Here is a 20,450-nt window from a genome sequence, read left to right as displayed (position 1 = left end):
ATACATACATCCATCCACATCCATCCATCCATACATCTATTCTCACAAACTTTCGCATTTGTAATATTAGTAGGATGGTACGCATTCATTCGATCGTTGTCCCATATGCCTTGCGACTTGCTGTTATCTGTAAAGAATTATGTCCTTGATCTCCAACAATATTCATCAGATCTTCATTAAAATTAGACAATACATGCTTAGTGCTTAGTACAAACTGTCAAATAAAAAAAGAATTATTAAAATCGGTGCAAATTTATTGGAGATATGAAGTAAAATTGATTGTTTTGGACTCTTCTGTTTAAAGTATCCCCCAGTCAAAATTTTCAAAATATATTAAATGTACAGAAATCTTCGAATTACAGTTTTATTATAAGTATAGATTAATGAATGTAATAATATACTTTATTGCATACCACAAAAAAGTCCATAAAAAAATTGAACAGGCGACCTTATCGCTTCATAGCGGTTTCTTCCATAATGGCGAATAATGGTTATTTAGCCGTTAAGTAAATGATATCTAAGGTTTTAGTATATGTGTCCTACGCATGTACGGTCCCGTATAATGATATTGATCTATATATAATTTCTAAAATTAAATAAAATCAAATACAGAAAATAGGTAGGTGGTGCATATATACATATACTTGTAGAAAAATATATCATATCTTAAAAAGATATATGTGAATATATGTATATGCAACAATACTTGATCATAGGTTATTATTGTTTATAAATAACTTTGTATTAATAATAGAGATAGATAGATTTTTTGTTTATCAATCCTTGTAAATAGAATAAAAATAAATAATTATGTACGTTTATATTTTCTAGATGGCCCAGTTCTACTTCTCATCTTGTACTTTCTCTAATCCCTTGTAGCTTTGCCTTGGTGTTGCCCGCGGTGAATAATATTACAGGTACACGTATTTTTATTAAAAACACAAACAACAACACTGGTTGCCGCAGGTAGTGTAATACTAATTACGAGGAAGTTTTTTTGTCAAACTATAACTGTAGTAACCTTACATTTAACGAAGCTAAAATGTAGTTAAAAGTATTAACTACTTTTAACAACTTGTTACGTACGTATAACCTATCTCCTTTTTAAATTTCATCCAAATCGGTTCAATAGTTGCGGCGTTAACAGGTGGGTTATGTCATAGTTCAATTATTGTTATAGCACACTCAAACTAGGGTTATATGGAAGTCAAAGTTAGAGTCAAATATTTCTTTATTCAAATGGGCACATAGATGGCACTTTTGATGCGTTCATTATATACAAAGTGTGTACATATCAGTGAGTAGTGAGGGCGATAACTACATTCGTAAACTTAAATCTAAAGCTATGAGGGTTCCAAACGCGCCTTGGTCTAAGAATAAGCCCATAACAAACCTAGCCGGGTGTTTTTTTGTTATCACTTTCTCACGTTGTCATTTGAAAATATTTAAGAAGCAACCTGGATTTTATGTTAACGTTAACATCATCCAGTCAAGTTTAAATGTATTGAGGGATTTAAAGCTTCGAATATGCACGTTTCTCTAATACAGGACTTAATTAAAGTGCTCTCGGAGGCAAGTATAGCGCGTAGACTTTGTTAATTGCCTAACTCAAGAGTAAAAATTCAACTTAAAAATTTCCTGAAAGAAAAACAACGCATTACCCGACAACTTTTAGCCCAACCTGAGAATCGAACAAAGGACTACGACAAGATCTATTCTATGATAATATTTATCTGTACTTGAAAAAAGGTAGATATATAAACTTCAAATACACTATTAATAAGTCCAAAGAAGGTTGAAAGAGGTTGGCCATACTTTTATCACTGTTTTAATTAAAACATTTTCATTTGTAAAATTGAAGGCTTCTTTAAAGGAATTTAGAGTTTTAACTTCAAAAATCAAACCCCGAGTGACTTCGTAAACTTACGAACGCGTTTTAGAAAATTGCATACAAATTTAAGTTAATTCAAGTTCGTACCAACCACATATGCGGTTTAAATTATGCAACACAGATTAATTTATGTTAATGCTTGGCGTATGTAAATCCTAAATTAGCAGATAAATTACGCATGCATCTTGTGATTCGGATGTAAAAAACACGAAACTTTAGGTATACCTACGGCCTTATCAGCATTATTTTGTTCTTGCCATCAGATTCTGGTTTTCAAAATACCCATCAACTCAATTCATGAACATTGGTTGTGAATCAATAATATTTTTTTTTGGTTCTTGAAAACGATTTATTAATTAAATATATACTTATCATAAGTTTAATTATTTACCCCCGTCATAAAATTACTGTAACATTCGACCATCCTGACTAAAGTTTGCGACCCCCGTAAACGTACCTAGTCCTATAATCGAGAAGCTAAATTATTAATCTACCACCGAGTACTGAGAACTTCTTGAAAACTATTTATTAATTAAAAAATAATTATTAGCGCATTTGTAAAAATCCTGATCAATTTAATAAATATCTGGCAAATATTAATATATATAAAAAAGTTTAATTATTTGGGGTTTAAGAAATTTTATTATATCCACCCATATGATAAAATAACTGTAACACTAGTTTTTACAAGAGCTTTTAAAAACAGTTTTAGTTAGATTAGCATATGTAGGAGGAAACAATAATTTGAAGAGCACAGTTTTTTTTTTTATTACCTACCAACAACGAATAAATCAACTTGTTTGTTACGTCACCACATAATCACATTATTTTCACGTCTGACTTAAGTAAAACCTTTTGCACAACTGGCGTAGAGTGTAGACTATTCGTTAAGTGTATGGCACGCAAATAAAACGTAATGACATACAAACAAAAATTTGATATATGTGGGGCAACCGTCACATAAGTGTCTTTAGCTAGCCGCTGTCATTGTGACCTACTTACTGATGTGTAATGACAAGGTCAAACTGTAGCGTCCAACCTGCGTCCCTATCGGAGTTCAAGTTTGCGTTTGGCGAGCGGCCAATCAGAAGCGCGCGTTTGAGTTTGAGAGTCTGTTGATTGGTCGCCCGCAGGACGCAAAATTAAACGCCGTTTGACACGAACGACGCTATCTGGCCCTCGCTTATGAGGGATGATATCTTTATGAGTTTAGTGTAAAGAATGTTTGACCTGTATGGATGGATGGATATGAATGCGTTTCTTGTCAGGGAAGTATGGGATAGCTCATATGTTTTAAGAATAAGCCTACGTACTACGTACTTTGTGTACACTAGTTTATGTATTAGCATGTAGTTTTATGAAATTAAATAAAAATCAAATACAGAAAATAGGTAGGTGGTGCATATATACATATACTTGTAGAAAAATATATCATATCTTAAAAAGATATATGTAATTATATGTAAATGCAACAATACATGATCACGGTTTGACACGACGAAGCTATCTGGCCCTCGCTTATGAGGGATGATATCTTTATGAGTTTAGTGTAAAGAATGTTTGACCTGTATGGATGGATGGATATGAATGAATGCGTTTCTTGTCAGGGAAGTATGGGATAGGTCATATGCTTTAAGAATAAGCCTAAACTGCGTCGTTGGTTCAGAGATTGCCAGGTGGTTCGAATCACGAGGTCAGTTCAATTCTCTCTACTTAAAAGGCTTAACCGAATGATGATGTTTTATACAAATTTTGTATGGCAATCAATATCTTTTAGGCAGGTCACAGATATACATTATATTCTCAGGTTCCTCAATTTGGAAGATTTATTATTTTTAAAATTTAGGGCTTTGACAGTCGGACAATCAAAAAACGATTTCACGCAAGGAAACTGTAAGAAAACGCTTCGATTGGTCATACAGTACCTATATAATTTTTTTTTAATCTACTACGACCTAGCCCTTGTCTGCAATCTTACCGAGCTTACTAGTCAGTCAGACAATGTAACCAAAACGCTACATCGCTTAGTGGAACGTGTTTGTCGGTAGGATGGTAACTAGCCACGGCCGAAGCCTCCCACCAGACCAGGCTAGAGAAAATTCAGGAATTTTCTAAGTTCCCGAATTGTCCGAGCCGGGAATCGTATTGGGATCTCAAGCTTAGAACCACACAGCGCTCACCGCTGTGCCAGGTAGCTCGCCAACATCAAAATATATGAACCTGTATTCATTTTTCATTTCCATCATTCATTCATAGCTTAGAAATCCACTAGAGAAGCCTTCTAGTCTACACTCATAAATCAGGAAGGATTAAGTAAAACGATGATAAGTTCAGATTTGTCAGATTCGCTTTCAGCGCACGTCGCACGTCGCTGCGTATATTTCGTACTCTCGTAAAATAACATGGGTACTTTCACGTCATCGCGTCTTATCATGAAGTATGTAACTGATTTGACAGTATGAAAAATATACAAGTCGCTATAGCTGCCTAACTGCTTCTGTGGTACCTTTGTTAACATTGGCTATCACGAATCACGAGAACTGGGCAAATAATGTTAGCAGTGGCGAGCACTTCTTACATGCACAAAAGCACTGCTTACCCTGAAATTTTTGTTTAACTCATAAAGGGGAAGGATTTTTCAATGTTATGCCATCTTCCTTCTTTATGCATACCCTGGTCAAAAACCCTGTGCACGCCACTGAATGTTAGGTTGGGTTTTTCTGTGTCGGAGTTCATCGCCTTGCCTCGTAGAGAACGTTAAGCCATAGATCTCATTTAGTTTTACTTTCAAGTACTTATAATTAGCGTTGGATCATTCGCAGCAGTGCATTGGGATATTAATAGTCTGAAGAAGAAGATGATGATACCACGTAGCTATATACTCGTACCAGGTCCCCATCTTCCAACGAGTGTATTAAAGCTCTGCATTCACAGTAAGTCAAGTAGAACGTGGTCTAACCACGTTCTACTTTACGCTTTTACTGCATTCAATGGTTTAGTTTTACACATCCCAACAACCAAAGAGTTTCACTAACGTTGGGTCGGAGTTTTAAAGTAAAACTTCTTACGCAGAGATTCGATATTGGATAGAAGCAGGCGTTACTTTGCGCATTTCCATGATATATTATGAAAATTAAACTTAATTTGCCGCGAAAAGCAGAAGAATCTGTGTGGTGTTATTTATAATTTCTTCAATATTTATATCCACACCAAACAGATAAACAGATCTTCGGCAATGTACCCTCTACGCACGTTCCGCTTCAATGCAATCAAACTTTGCAATTAATAATTGTAAAAAATATTCATTGAGTATATGTCAAATGAGTATAGCAAATTAAGCTTAATTTTCATAATGGAGATTCGATATCTTTTTTGATGATTATTGAGGGTGGGATTATAGTACTCTTATAACAGTCCGAATGATCCTAATAATCCGAAATTGTGTTAAAAAGATTCGCCTGGCATTGTCGGTGACCTTGTCCCGCTCGATCGGCTTAGCACAGCCCTACATAGTTACACACACACAAAAAGCAGTTGACATGCCAGTGCTAAATATATGAGTAGATAATTAAATCAGTTCACTTGAACGACGTGTCAGGGGTATTTTACTGATAAAAAAAAAATTACCGTAGTCTCCGTGTCGAATCTGATCCTTGGTCGTTTACTCCTTTTGCGTTTCTTCATCTTGGTATTAGAATTAAACCAACAAATAGTCTTATCGACGATAGCTTTTATATAGTCTTAACGGTGATAGCTTAGTGGGTGAGGCATCGGCTTCCCTTACTGGAGAACCGAGCTCGATCCCCGGTACGCTGTAACTATCGGAGTTATGTGGGTTTCAAGCAATGATTTATTTGCTTTCTTCAACGGTGTAGGATAACATCGTGAGTAAACCTGCATGCCTGAAAGTTTTCCAAAACGTGCCGGTAATGGCTTGATGAAAAGGGGTAAGGCCATAGTCCACCACGCTGGCCCAGTGCGGATTGGTGGACATACACTTTCGAGAACATTATGTAGATTTCTCTGGTATGCAGGTTTTCTCACGATGTTTTCCTTCACCGTTGAAGCAAGTGATATTTTAATTACTTAAAACTGACATAACTTAGAAGAGTTACAGGTGCTAAGATTCGATTTCCTACAAAATACACAGGTGAGCACATATTTTTTTAATTGAATCGAATATGTAATCTGTTTTAAATCTAGAAAAAGTACATTACAAGGAATTAGCACCTATGAAAATTTAAAAAATGTTATTTAAAATATAGAAATTTCAATTATGTCTTAAGCCGACATTACCGAATAATTCCAATAGGACACTGGTCCCCTTATAAACTTGGCGTAACGTTGAAACAGTTACGCACTAGTTGTCACACTTCAACTGACAGCAACTTCTACTGTCAGAACGTGACAAAACACTGCGTATTAACTCTAAAGCTACTGTATGTTCATTAAAAAACATTGACTGCAAACTATTAAGACATTAAACTTGGGTTAACCCAGGTTTAATGTCTTAATAGTTAAGCCAATAGTTAAAGATAATTATTGGCAAGTATATAAGTTATAAGTACTGACAGAAGATCTGACATATTATTATTATTTTCAACCGAGAAAATTGATTATTGAGGATTCAAGAAAGAACAGAATGTTTCTAAAATTACTATAATTGCGGTTTTTTTTCTGTTATTATTTCAGTTTATTTTTTGTTATTTTAGTTTGTTTTTTTTTATGCACAGAAAAAACCTAAAGCATAACTGCTCCGTCAGGGGGAACGGAGTATTTAAGTGTGATTTGCACCCATTAAAAACTCTATGTGTCCCTCGACAGACCTATATAAGTGAGACCTATGTGATTTGATTCACAATTTCAAGTGTATAACAGTGATTTGAATCACTTGCGTATTCACCGCACTCTCGCCAAGGTTTTGACCCCCAATTTTAGTTTATGTAAGAAATAAGAAAAATCTCTGATAATAAAATTACGCTGTTTTTTTTTTACTAACTTAGACGACGATTTAAGAAATAATATTTTTTGCATGGCCCGTTTATCGAACAAGGTTTCATTTTAATGTGAGTATGCGCGAAGCACAGATTTTATAAAAAAGATTTTATTGTAGAACATTTTAGCACCAGCACTTTTTTGATTTAAAGTCACTTCATCCGTTTTGTAGATCCGTCGATTAGTTGAGTCAAACGTCGATAAAACTATAAACTGCACCGTCGCGAATCGACTCACGCGCATAACTATACTCGTTATTTTCGTACAAGAATCGTGAAGTGACGGATTGGTGATCTATTTCTGAAATTGATAACATTTCTAAATCACTTTTTTAAATGACTTTCACGATCCTTTTAGCACAGCAGCGCAGCTTTGCGTGATGCTACAAACATTTTTCAGTGTTACAAACGCATTCTATTTTCAGAGGGCCTATCTCAGATCTATCTTACGTACCTACTAAATTTTTCAAATTATCTACAGCCTTGAATGCCACCGTATACAAAATAATTACTATCACATATTATTTATAAAAACCGGAATCGAAGGCGTTAATGTTAACGTACTCTCTGAGTCAATCGGATGGTGCTTTCCCCTATTTTCCTATTTCCGGACTGGAACTGAAAATGTCTAGATAAGAAAAACGTGTGTGTACCTACTAATGTACACACGTTAGAAGTTATACTTCTTTGGCGTAACAAGATAAAAATATTTTCAAAAATTTTATCTTTCTACTTATTCTACGTTTGTAGAAACAACGACAATAACAACAGAAAAAAGGTTATACATTGAAAGTTTTATTATAACGCATTATCTAGTTATCTCATTATCTAGGTATCGGACAACCAAATTTTACTCACCATAATAATTTGAGATTTTTGTACGATTGAATCGACTATGGACCAAAAAATGTATTATTCAATTCCAATTTTTAAGCAGTTCTTGAGATTAGCGCGTAAAACCAAACAAGTTCTATGATATTAATATAGAATAGAATATGTTAAGTAAATAGGTTAAGATGAATTACTGACACATTATGGACCACGTTCAAAATAAAGATTTATTATTACTATTTACCAGAACAACACAAACAGACTTACACATACGGAGTAACTTATAGTTTAATACTAATAATAGTTTTAAGTCTAAGATGTGTTGTGACAATAAAAAGGTTCAGACTCAGCTGAATGTTTTTTTTCTTTCCGTTTTTTTATACGCACCTATTTTTTCCTTCTTTAGAATGTATAGCTTATCATATATATATTAGTTTAGTATTTGTATATTTATTTTATATACCTTTGTTTTAATTTGTGTAATTTTTGTTTATGTATTTTATGTAGTTATTTTAATGTAGGTTTATAATAATTATACACAACCTATTTGTTGTCGCTCTTGTTGTCTAAATCCTAAGGTTGCCCGGAAGAGATCGCTTATATGCGATAAGGCTGCCTTTTGTATTCTACTCCAGTCTTTGTGTTTCTCTCCATTCGTCCTTTATATTCCTAACTGTGTCGTAGTGTACAAATAAAGAGTTAAAATAAATATACAAAAATTAAATGTTGCGCATACTATTGTACCAACAACCCTGGAATTCCGTCTGTACCTATAGTAATATAGAAGTATGGGGGATAAAATAACGCATTACATTTCGGATTTCCATGATATTTTTCATGAAAGTGAAAGTCGAAAATATGTATAAAAGTATTAAGTCAACAGCTCCTGAGGATGCTCCGATGTCGGAACGAAACGTGCGTAGAGGGTACATTGCCGAAGATCTGTTCGGTGTGGAGTATTAAGATGGAAGATATTATAAACATGCGGATACCCGCGACTTCGTTCGCGTGGATTAAGGTTTTTTATGCGCGTCAACTCTCCTATTTCCCGGGATAAAAAGTAACCTATGTGCCATTCCAAACTTCTATCTATCTCTGTAACAACTTTCAGCCAAATTGGTTCAATCGTTGCGACTTGATTGAGTAACAAAAATAAATACTTTCGCCTTTATAATATTCGAGATTTTTCTATTTCGAGATTTTTATGATTTCGCGTCTAAAGCTTTGCTCGCTAACTTTTATTTATCTTACCACGGGAACTATTTGAGAGATCGGTATAGAAAATACACGCCCTTTTCCAATGCATAGGTGACATGACATGCATACCAAATTTTAAAACTATCTTTCCGCGGTTTAGCTCGTAAACAATTTTAAATTTTTCCTCGTGTATTACTTAAGGAATCGGGATAAAAGGTAACCCATGTTCTTTTCCATGTCAAAGGCTACATGTACGCCAAATTTCACCCAAAACCGTTCAGCCGTTTTTGCGTGATTGTGTTAAAAACATCCACACTTTCACATGTATAATATTAGTAGGATAGTAAATTACACCATACATATTCTCCTGCTTTTCGTGTTTAGCAAATTAAGGTTAATATTCATAATATAATTATAGAATACTACATGCTTACCAAGGAGCCAGTTAAAAACTAATGATTAATTAATTTTTCTAACATCGCTTTAACCGTGAAATTACTAAAGTAATTCCATCTTGCATATGGTGATGGTTGCCTTTGATCCGAACGCGTCGATGAGAGTTTGTTTACACTGTTAAAACAACGAGCCCCGTTCGATGTAAGGATACGGCCAAACTGGTAGCGGACTCCAAATTTAAAAATTTTTATAAATAGATTTTCTAATCCCAGTCTGTACGTTGATTATCAGTCAGTCAGACTGAGATCTTTGAATTTTATATAAATAGATTGCTACGTAGCGATACGGCCGCCAAATTATATATTTTTTTATCTTTATCTGCTGTACAATAAAAGTGCATTCAATCAAGTATTCATAGATTTATATATATATAGATAAATTGCAAAAAAAGAGTCATTATCATCATTAAAGCCAAATAACATCAAACTGCTGGAAAAGCCCGTCTCACATATATACTAGGTTTAATATATCCTGTTAGGTTTGTTACTGTATCACGATAGCGTCATGACTACACGCCTGAGGTCTTACTACCAACGCTTAAATTGGATTACCAACCTGTCTGCCCAGCGAGAGAGCAGTGGCGTGCACTTCATACATGCGCAAAAGCACTGCATACCCTAAAATGTTTGTATAACTTTTTGTATAAATTTTAAGACTAAGATTTTTCAATTTTATGCCGTCTTCCTTCTTTATACGAGCGTCAAATACCCTGGTCAAAAACGCTGTGCACGCCACTGAGAGAGAGAGAGAGAGGCCTTTATACCAGCCAATAACAGGCTATTTAGGACTGTTTCAAGCAATAGTAGTAAGGTATCTGGTTTACATATAGAAGGCGAAACCCTGTATTCTGTTAGCTGCGTATAAAGATGACAAGAGGTGAGACATATAAATCTTTATTTTTAAAATAGGTACGCGAGACGGTTATGGAGCCGTGGCTTGCATTCATGCTTTAGACCACGTCCTGGCCACTCGTGACTCATCAACCACTGCCCCCGCTTTAGTATGGGAAACGCTTCATCGTATGAAATCGCTAACGTTTTAACATAGCTTTATTGTAAACTGCTCACGCCAATAGAAAATTTATGATCCGAGTTTTACTGTGTCTTTTACGATAAATTACGACTGTGAGTGCTCCCGATTAAATTGTAGGTGCAGACATCTAAATACATCTTTATAAGGATATACAGTTTGGATGATCCATGAACTTTTACTATCAGTGTGATCTCTATTAATAAAGATAGAGTAAAGTCAGTCCTCCGTCACTTTTTGATAAAAATAATAAAAAACTAAAAATATATTGCCATGTTTTGTTAATTATTATCAGATTTTATGAAATAGTTTATTTGCTATCTATTTAAAATAAACTAAAGGTTTTAAACTAAATAATGTAGTAGTGTTGGAGGAATAGTCACGAGACGTCGTCGTGGAGGTGACGACGCGTAGTGGTGGTGTAGAGGCTATAAAAGGCGGTGCGCGCTTCATTCGAGAGAATCTTTGGGTACCGTCAACTAGTTTAAGGGAGACCCCTTAAACTAGTTGACGGTAACGTTTGGAAAGTCAACCTTCTCATTTTGTTTTTGTTGTAAATTAGATTTATAAATTGAATTTCTTTAAATAAGTAATCTGTTGAGTGTTCTATTAGTTCTGTGTAAACTCTTGCTTTAATTTCTATTAAACATATATGTGTGTGTAGTCATGATTATTTTTTCATTAAAATTTTACCTCTGGTTCCTAAAAGTAGTTAATATATTAGTTAATAGTTGAGTCCCGTCGTGACCACGATCGAAACTGGGTCGAAATATCGACAAATCCCAAAATATTATCGTGGTATGTACCCGTTGAACTATATTTAAGAAGTGAAAAATTAACCTTTTAATGCAATGTGCATTAAGATGTTCATTTTATTTAGTCAAGGAATTTAAACAAAAATATTTGACCTGATTTATATAATGACTTATACTGACAATATACTTAATATGATGCTTTGTTAACACCTCAATATCTTCTATATATATAAAAAGGCAGAGGTGACTGACTGACTGACTGATCTATCAACGCTCTAACCACTTGACGGAACAGGCTGAAATTTTGCACACAATGTAGGCATTCGCTACGAAAGGATTTTTGAAAATTCCAACCTTAAGAGGGTTAAATGGGGGATGAAGGTTTGTATAAAATCGTTCATTGAATCAATATATTTTTCAAGGTAATTCCATGAAACTTTGAATTTAGGTTTTCGATTAAAAATAATGAAATACGTGTTTCACATATTTCAAAAATTCACCCACATAAACATAACGTGAGCGAGGCCACGGGCAAAAGCTAGTTTAAAACATACGTGAATCATACAATGCTAAAACCTATATATTGTAATAAGTGTGTAGTACCTACTTAATTTTTCAAAATAAATAATTAATCGAATACAAAATTAATTTGAGTATATGACACTTGTTGATATTATACTATAGGCTTGCATGTTAAAGTGCTGTTAATGTCACAAAGATTTATCGCTGGCAGAATTATCTAAATAAATTTCGTTATTTAATATTCGGCAAATTTATTTTACTAAACAGCTTCCTTATTATTATTTTATAATAATATATATTTAAAAAAAACAATCTCATGAACAATCTCGAGAAAATCGGTAGTCCAGTATTTTTAATTATGCCGTATATTTTCACATAAACAGCATCTACTCGTAATATAGAACACAATAGATTTTTTTTGCGCTTGTTTTATTAGTCTAGCCGCCTGAGAGAAATAAATATAAACATAAATAAAATATCTCATTGCTTCCAATGCTAAAATTTTGGATGACATTGCGTCAGTTCATACTATAAAGTGCAGATGGATTTACTCCAATGAGTAATTCATATTTTGAGATATTACTGTATTTAGTTTAGTATATTTAAGCGGCGATAGCCCAGTGGGTGGGACTTCGACTTGGCTTTCGGAGGACCGAGTTCGATTCGAATCCCAGCACGCACCTCTAACTTTTCTAAGTTAAATGCGTTTTAGGCAATATCACTTATAAAGGAAAACATCGTGAGGAAACCTGCATGCCTATGAGAGTTCTACATAATGTTCTCAAAGGTGTGTGGAGTTCACAAATCCGCATTGGGCCAGCGTGGACTACGGCCTTAACCCCTTCTCATTGTGGGAGGAGTCAGGAGACCCGTGCTCTATAGTAGGCCGGTAATGGGTTGATATGATGATGATGATGACGATTTAATCTTATCTGGTTTTCAATACAGTTTATAGATGTAGAAATAGAGCTTTTTGTGACAGACAAGGTACTTCACCTTGCTTATTTCTACCGCAAAGCAGCATGTGGCTTAACACCTAACTCTCAGGTTTCGGGTTTATAAGCTATTATACTTCTCTAGGGGACGGTAGACGGGCTGACGATGCAATGCGGTGGGTCGTGGACTGAAAGTTTGTATAAGACTGTGGCGGTCTCCACATTACCAAACTAGATGGCGCCACAAAGATCCTGCATCGCGCTAATGAAGTGTTCACAAAAATTTACCATATAGAAAACATCCACAGATCAATGGTTGGACGGAGATCGGCCCGCTCGGAGGGAGATCTTCCTATTTGTGTCGGTCGAGCACATCACTCGTACAACGTTTTAACGATTAGAACAGTAGGCTCCTAGTTTATCTACTGGATATCCAACTATGGATCACAAAGTCCTGGGTACGAATCCAGGGTAACATTGTCAGACATTAGACATCAGTCTAGATTTAAGGAAATTGGCGGTGTTCACCCTGGTGCTTTGGAGAGCACGGTAACCCGTCGATGATCGTTAACTTGAATTCATGGTCACGAAAGCTCACCAGCCCGCATTGGAGTAGCGTGGTAGGTTTATGCCCTAAAACCATCTCTCCTAAGAGAGTAGAGGCCTGTGCTTTTGTTATTACCACAATACAGGTTGCTGTCACTTTGTTTTATCTCCAATTTAATGGCACCATTTTAGTGCTGTTAGTGGGCCGTGTAATACGAGTGTTCAAGGAACTAAAATAAAGTAACTAATAAAACTATCAGTTTAAGAGACTTGTTTATCACATGCGCGTTTTAAGTTTGGTCAAAATCTATTAAGCTGATAATTTGTGTGATAATAATATATGAATCAAAATTTAAAAAAACTTTGATTTTTAATATAGTGGGCATTATTCCACTAGTCAAGCCTTTTCACATGATACCCATATCGAGGGAACTGTGAAGAAATATGTAAACCGCCATTTTGTGGCGGCGGCCATCTTGGATCGATTTTCATCAAACATACTCGTAGCCTAGAACATTTTATGCATAATCTGTGATCGATATAACATGGAGCGGGATTTCAAAATGACAGGAGCTCAGATAAAAATGAAGGTTATAAAAATTTAAACGGCGGGATGCGAAAAGAAAACAAAAGAGAAGGATTAAAGTAAAGAATTGTTAAATATGAGGTTTGCCTATTATTAGGTATCTGAGTAGAGTTAACGATTTAACACTGGAAGTTAAGATTAAAACAATTCTTTTAGTAATGAATTTGACAGTCAGACAAGGACATGTAAGACGTAATACAACATTTTAGTGTAAATAAAACGCAGACCTTGTGCTCGTATGATATGTATGTCAGAGAATTTACGAGAACTTGGCTATATGTCATACGATTTCTGTAAGCGATTTACCGGCCACGTAATGGGATTGCCCGTCAAGGTGAACCCCGATACCTACTTTTATGTTTTTATCCACAACAAAACAGATTTCCCGTAGAGTTTACAACCTATTTGCATTCATTTGGAATTCAGAGGTAATTAGGTTTATCCGAGCAGGTCTGTAAGAGCTTCCATAAAATTTAAGCACTATATTTTAGTGTATAATAGTTTTAATTTGTTTCAATTTTCGTCTTTAATCCCGGAACATAATCAAGGGTTATGGAGAATTTTTATAGTAAGTTCAGATCTTGGTGAAAAGTTCCATCTAGATTTAAAATATAGGATTTTCAATTATTGACGGCGCAACGGTGAGCGCTGTGAATTTAAACAGGAGGTCCCGGGTTTGATTCCTGGCAGGGACAATTTCGGAATGTCATATTTAAAAAAAAATTGCACGCTCGCGTTTCTATAATCATTTATTTTCTTTTTTCATAAGGGTTGTCTGGAGGAGGTCGCTTAAAGCGAAAACATCGCCTTTGCGCATTTTTATTTTTCCTGTATTACTGTTCCCAATATTTATTATCTTTATCCCTTAATTGTGTGCAATAAAGAATTTATCTATCTATCTATAATTTTAATTTGATTTGTTACTCATTTAATTATTGTTTTTTTTTTTGCACTTTATTCGTGGTTTAATCTTTGTGATATGGGTATTTGACCTGGAATAAAGGCAATTATTATTATTGGGTTACTGTTATTCCCAAACAATATAAAGAAGTAATTGTTAAAGGTATACACCCAAGAATGACGTGTTCTGACGTGACAATGCATTAACTCCAAGCGGCGATAAACCCCGATACTTATCCGATTGACCCGTTTTTTGTTAATTTATTAATTAGTTGATAAACCTTATATAACAACCTATAAAAGAATTGGGTTACTATCAGCATTTTGTGGTTAATGTATCGTTTATATATAAGTTATGGATACCTATATATAACACAAAACATGAGCGGACCCGCGCGACTTCGTCCGCGAATGAGACGACTAAAAAAAATAGTCGTATGTTTAGTCAATGTAATATAGTCAATATAAATGATTCCGAGATTTCAATATAAATGAATCCTAGCTAGATCGATTTATCGCCCCCGAAACCCCCTGTATACTAAAATTCATGAAAATCGTTGGAGCCGATTCCGAGATTCCAATTATATATACACAAGAATAGCGCGTTTAAAGATATAAGTTAAGGTTTATGTGATATAAAAATGCATTAATGTCTTATGTGTATTCGTACTGTTTGTTTCCCGGAAAAGCTAATAAATAAATTAAAAAAAAAACATTTTAATTTTTAACATACTACCTTTTAGTTTTACTTAAACGGTGGGTAAACCTCCGGTGGGTAAAAAGCTTAAACTGGGAGGTAAGAACTTGCTTATTGCAGTATAATTTTAACGGTGGGGTATTAAAACGAGTGAATATGAATGTATTAGAAGTTATGATTTAAACTGAAGATGGCTTACTAAAAAACTAAGCGAGCGAATTTATTACTAAACTATTAATTATCCAATAAAACCTAAGTGATAATTATGTTCTTAAATAACCTAACCTAACTTAACTAAGATGTTATTAGTAGTAATGGGAAAACGTTACGGAAATTTAAATGCGTCTGATGTACTCGTGTAGACGCCCACTTGATTAAATATTCGCCAATCATAATTACACGCCAATGTAATTTTTGATGTGCCCAGTATGTTTTTAATTATAATAGTTCAGATTTATTATTTCCAACTTTTAGCAGATAATTATATATATATTATTCATCATCATCATCGCATTAATTTTGTTTTGGAATGTCTTAAAAATAATGTTTAACTTAATATTGATAGTTGTGTTTGACAATGTTTATTTATGGAGAACCAATCTAATGTATTTTCAAACGTCTCATATCTTATACTAATGTTTAAAGTGAAGAGTTTGTTTGTTTGTTTGCGATGATCTCACAAAACTTCTGGTCCGATTTGAAAAATGTTCAGTCTTGGATAGTCCATTTATCGAGAAAGGCTAAGACCAATAAAGAACTTTCAAAATCGGGGGCTTTTCGTCTTTTTGAAAGCTTTCTGCTGCGTACGCAGCGTAAACTGTTAAATTTTCGCTAATTTCCTTAAACAGTACTAAATAAAGTACTCAACAGCATATATCTATGTTTTAAGGTTGACTTATATGCGGAAGAAGTCGCCAGGGACAGCTAGTTTCATTATAAAATTTAAAAAAGCGACTCTCGGGATCACAGTATTGTATCTGGAAAGTTTTCTTTTGGCAACTACGCACTTAATTAATAATAATTTGATGAAAAAGTTTATTACATATGGCGCAATCAAGAAATCATTGGATATATGAAATATATAAGTATATACTTTTTATTCAGTTAACAGCGTTCATGCTGCATCTTTAATGGAATAATAATACTTTGGTGACTATTATTGATGTAAATTTAGCAGCAACAGAAACCTTTGTAAGATCTTTTTGTAATGTAACATTCAAAGACACTTATATACTTTATATGAGCATCAAATCTGTATCGAAAATATCTTTCCTGGCTTAGACTGAAATTTGAAATAATTTCGCAGAGCATTCATATTCATGTATATTTATTATAAACATTAAAAATAAACATTTATAAACTTATGTTAAACCGTGTCTAGTATTATTTTTTTTAATTGATTGACCAAATGAACTCTTTTATTTTTGTTTTTTTATCAATGAGGTCAATAATTTTTATTGTCTTATTATTTAATCCTATTATTCAGCAATTTATACTAATATCAAAATTTAAAAAAAAATCAAAATTCAAAATTCATTTATTTCAAGTAGGCCTAATATAAGAACTTTTGAAAAGTCAAGTCTGTCTGTGTGTAGTGACTCTACCACCGGTGCGGAAGGCAGATTCTACCGAGAAGAAGCCGGCAAGAAAATCAGCAGTTGCTCTTTTCCAACATTAACAATTTACATTTTACATTTAAAAATTCATTTTTCTATCTTGTGAGAGATGAAAGCGGAGCCGGATCCTTCCAAGCAACCTTGTCATTAAGAAATTCATCAATTGTATAATAACCTCGCTGTAATATATGTGTTGTAACACATTTTTTAAACTTATGCATTGGTACGTCCAAAATTACCTTAGGAATCATATTATAAAAGCGTATACTCAGTCCCACAAATGACTTCTGCACCTTTCGCAGACGATATGCAGATGTCACTAATTTATGACCATTTCTTGTAAGTCGACTGTTTATATCCACTTTTTGTTTATAAAGACTAATATGTTGTCTTACAAATACTATATTGTTATAAATATATTGTGAGGCTACCGTAAGGATACTTATTTCTTTAAATTTTTCACGGAGGGATTCACGTGATTTAAGTTTAAATATCGATAACTTGTATCAACAAAATCTATACTTTTATTCATCACTCAAGTTTCTACCTTACAACACGACTCGATAGATGGCGTTATGGCGATGGCGTGGCATTGTATCATCATCATCATCATCATCATCATATCAACCCATCACCAACCTACTTCAGGGCACGGGTCTCCTCCCACAATGAGAAGGGGTTAAAACCGTAGTAAACCAAGATGGCCCAGATTGGGGGACTCACACACCTTTGAGAACATTATAGCAAGTGATATTTGAATTGTTTAAAATGCACATACTTGTAAAGTTAGAGGCGGGGATTCGAACTCGCCCCCACGAAAGCAAAGTCAAAGTGCTACCCACTGAGCTATCACCGCCTACGCTTAAGTTATATATAATACATAACTGTACCGGGCGAATCACACCTTGGAAAGGGAGATCAGGAAGACAAGCAACAAGGCTCCAAGGATAAGCCAACGGAGTTTCCTAGCTTAGTCCATAACCTCAGCAAACCACCAAGAAACCCCATCACCCTCAGAGGTTAACTGGGATTAAAGCACTTTAACCTGTTGGGGATAGTTTCAGTTGACACAATGGTAACCTCGTGAGCCAGTACTTGATACTTTCGAGTATGTTTTTTATCCGTGAGCTCTCACTCTCATCATTTATTGTACATGGTCCATCACCATGATTGTCAGTGCCAGATGCCGTGACGCTCGAGTATCTTACTACACCGGTATGTGCTAGTAGTGCGGCGAACTCTCACCCAAGAAAACTCCTGGTGAAGAAGTTTAACTGCTCGGTTGTGTCCGTGAAAACAGTGCTAGCAAGCTTGAAATACTTCAAAGCACAATCCTGTGTAACTCCCCCAGAAAACCATAATATTGATAGATATTGAGGGTACCATCCTCATAACCTACCTTCGTAGTTCCACGCGTTAATTTAAACTTCTTAAGGCCGAATTGTGGGCTTTTTTATACTACTACTAACTATAAATAGAAATGCTGATAGCCTAATGGTTAAGACTTAGGGTAGGATTTCGGCGGGACTGACATAACGGGACGGAGTTATTTCCGTTCTACTGCATTCGAAGCAATGTTTTAGTTTTACGCACCGCCACTACCAAAGAGTTTCACTAACGTTAGGCCGGACTTTTTAAGTATAACTTCTTAGGCAGAGATTCGATATTGGGTAGAAGCAGCCGTTACTTTGCGGAAATCCATGATATATTATGAAAATTAAGCTTAATTTGCTATACTCCGCGAAAAGCAGGAGAATCTGTATGGTGGCATTTATAAATTCTTCAATTCTTCTGCTGCTTCAGCTGCTTCTACCCAATATCGAGAGGGAACCGGAAAGGTCTACCAATTCGCACATGGCCAGCGTGGTAGACTAGGGAGTAAAACTTCTCGTAAGCAGAGGAAACCCGTGCCCTGTAGTGGGCAGGCAAAGGATTGATAATAATGCCCAACTATTATTAACTTACCAGTCACTAATCCTCGTACATGATCAGTTCACTCTCGTATATTCGGCGTATGAGGATCACTCGTAATATCGCAAAACCGGCGCACCGCGACTTGTCCTACGGGACACTGGACAATATGCTAAGTGATACGTTAATCGAATTTTCAAAGTGGGCTCGCTCTAGTGGTGGGGGATTATGACCTAACGATAAATGTCGATACTCGTCTAGTACTCAATACTGGGATCATAAAGAATAGATCATACGAATCGAATACAGGAATTCGTATTCCAGGCAATGATTAACATATTTGACTAAGGAATACAAACTAGACCACGGACAGAAGACATTATATTTTTGGGTAAATGTGGCAGAAAATAATACTATATACGGCAATAAAGTAAAATTGCTACGTACATAATATTTCTAACCTCTTTTAAATCGACGTATCGATTTTAATGCTTTGGTTCAGTAAAAAAAATGGTTAAAATTAACTTATTTTTGCTTAATATTCATAGTGATCGTGATTGATTTGATGTTTTCAGTTTCAGTTCATCCCCTCATCGGATATTCACGTTGACGTCTAAACATTATTGCATTATTTGAAAAAACTAGACCTGTCTGCTAAAGTTCTAATTCTGTTTCATTTGTGCTCTTGTCCTTTATTTGTAGTCGTCTTGGATTGCTTTTAGCCTTTAATTTACTGTGGAATTAAGTTTTTTAATTTTATAATTTAAGCGAAAGAATTACGAAATTACCATTATTGATCTATCCTTACTTATATTGTAAATGCGAAAGTGTGTTTATTTGTCCTTATTTTACGCCCTAACTGAGCAACCAATTGACTTGATTTTTGGCATAGAGTTATTTGAAAGGGCAGAGAGTAACATACGTCACCTTTGGCCCTGAAAGATATTAAATACTAAAGGGTGTAAAAAATACATGTAAAATAATGTAAAATAGTACATGAATATTCGTACATTTATACCAAATATCGTCCTTCGTACCATGCTGCGGTTTATTAGACTGTATTACAGGTTTTTTTTTAAATTGAAATTACGTAAACCGACTAGCGCATTGCGTTGAATACCGTGGGGTGCATAATAGTATAAGATGAACCAACTTATATAAATTGCTTAGTAACAACGACTGAAATTTATCGTTACACATTTGTCACATCACTAACGCGCAAGCCACGCTAATGCTATTAATGTAAGTCCACCGCTTTTTACTATGTCGATATGTTTTATTTCTAAGTATCGGTAGCTTGTCCAGATAAATAGACACCGTTTCATGAAAATTTTATCAAAATTAGCGTTCGTGAAAATATCCGTTGTTTGGTCAACTAAACGGCGTATTGGAGGCGTTTTAAATCACACACACACAATCAAAAGTGTGTCTGTTTGTTTCTTTGCTTGTTACCTATGTTCGACTCTACTGTTTAACTAATATTAATGAAACTTGGCATACATGTCGCTTGCATCCTGGAGATAGACATAGGATTATATTCATCCCAGAAAAGCTTCTGTGAAAATTTACTTTTGTGATTTAATT

At 34.8% G+C, this 20,450-nt stretch overlaps 1 protein-coding gene across 1 annotated transcript in view; it reads right to left on the bottom strand.

Moving 5' to 3' along the window:
• Positions 1 to 19,011, bottom strand: part of LOC120624899 (transient receptor potential protein) — a 56,075-nt gene extending 37,064 nt beyond the window's left edge. Inside the window, exon 1 of the mRNA XM_039891679.1 lies at positions 18,921 to 19,011. The gene's annotated coding sequence lies outside the window, so the exon portion shown is untranslated. The remainder of the gene's footprint in view (positions 1 to 18,920) is intronic.
• Positions 19,012 to 20,450: the final 1,439 nt, after the last annotated feature.

This window comes from Pararge aegeria, chromosome 7 (assembly GCF_905163445.1).
Source record: "Pararge aegeria chromosome 7, ilParAegt1.1, whole genome shotgun sequence".
In the NCBI taxonomy this organism is placed as follows: Eukaryota; Metazoa; Arthropoda; class Insecta; order Lepidoptera; family Nymphalidae; genus Pararge; species Pararge aegeria.
Note: the sequence above shows the minus strand (reverse complement) of the source record. Positions and strands in the feature narration are given on the sequence as shown.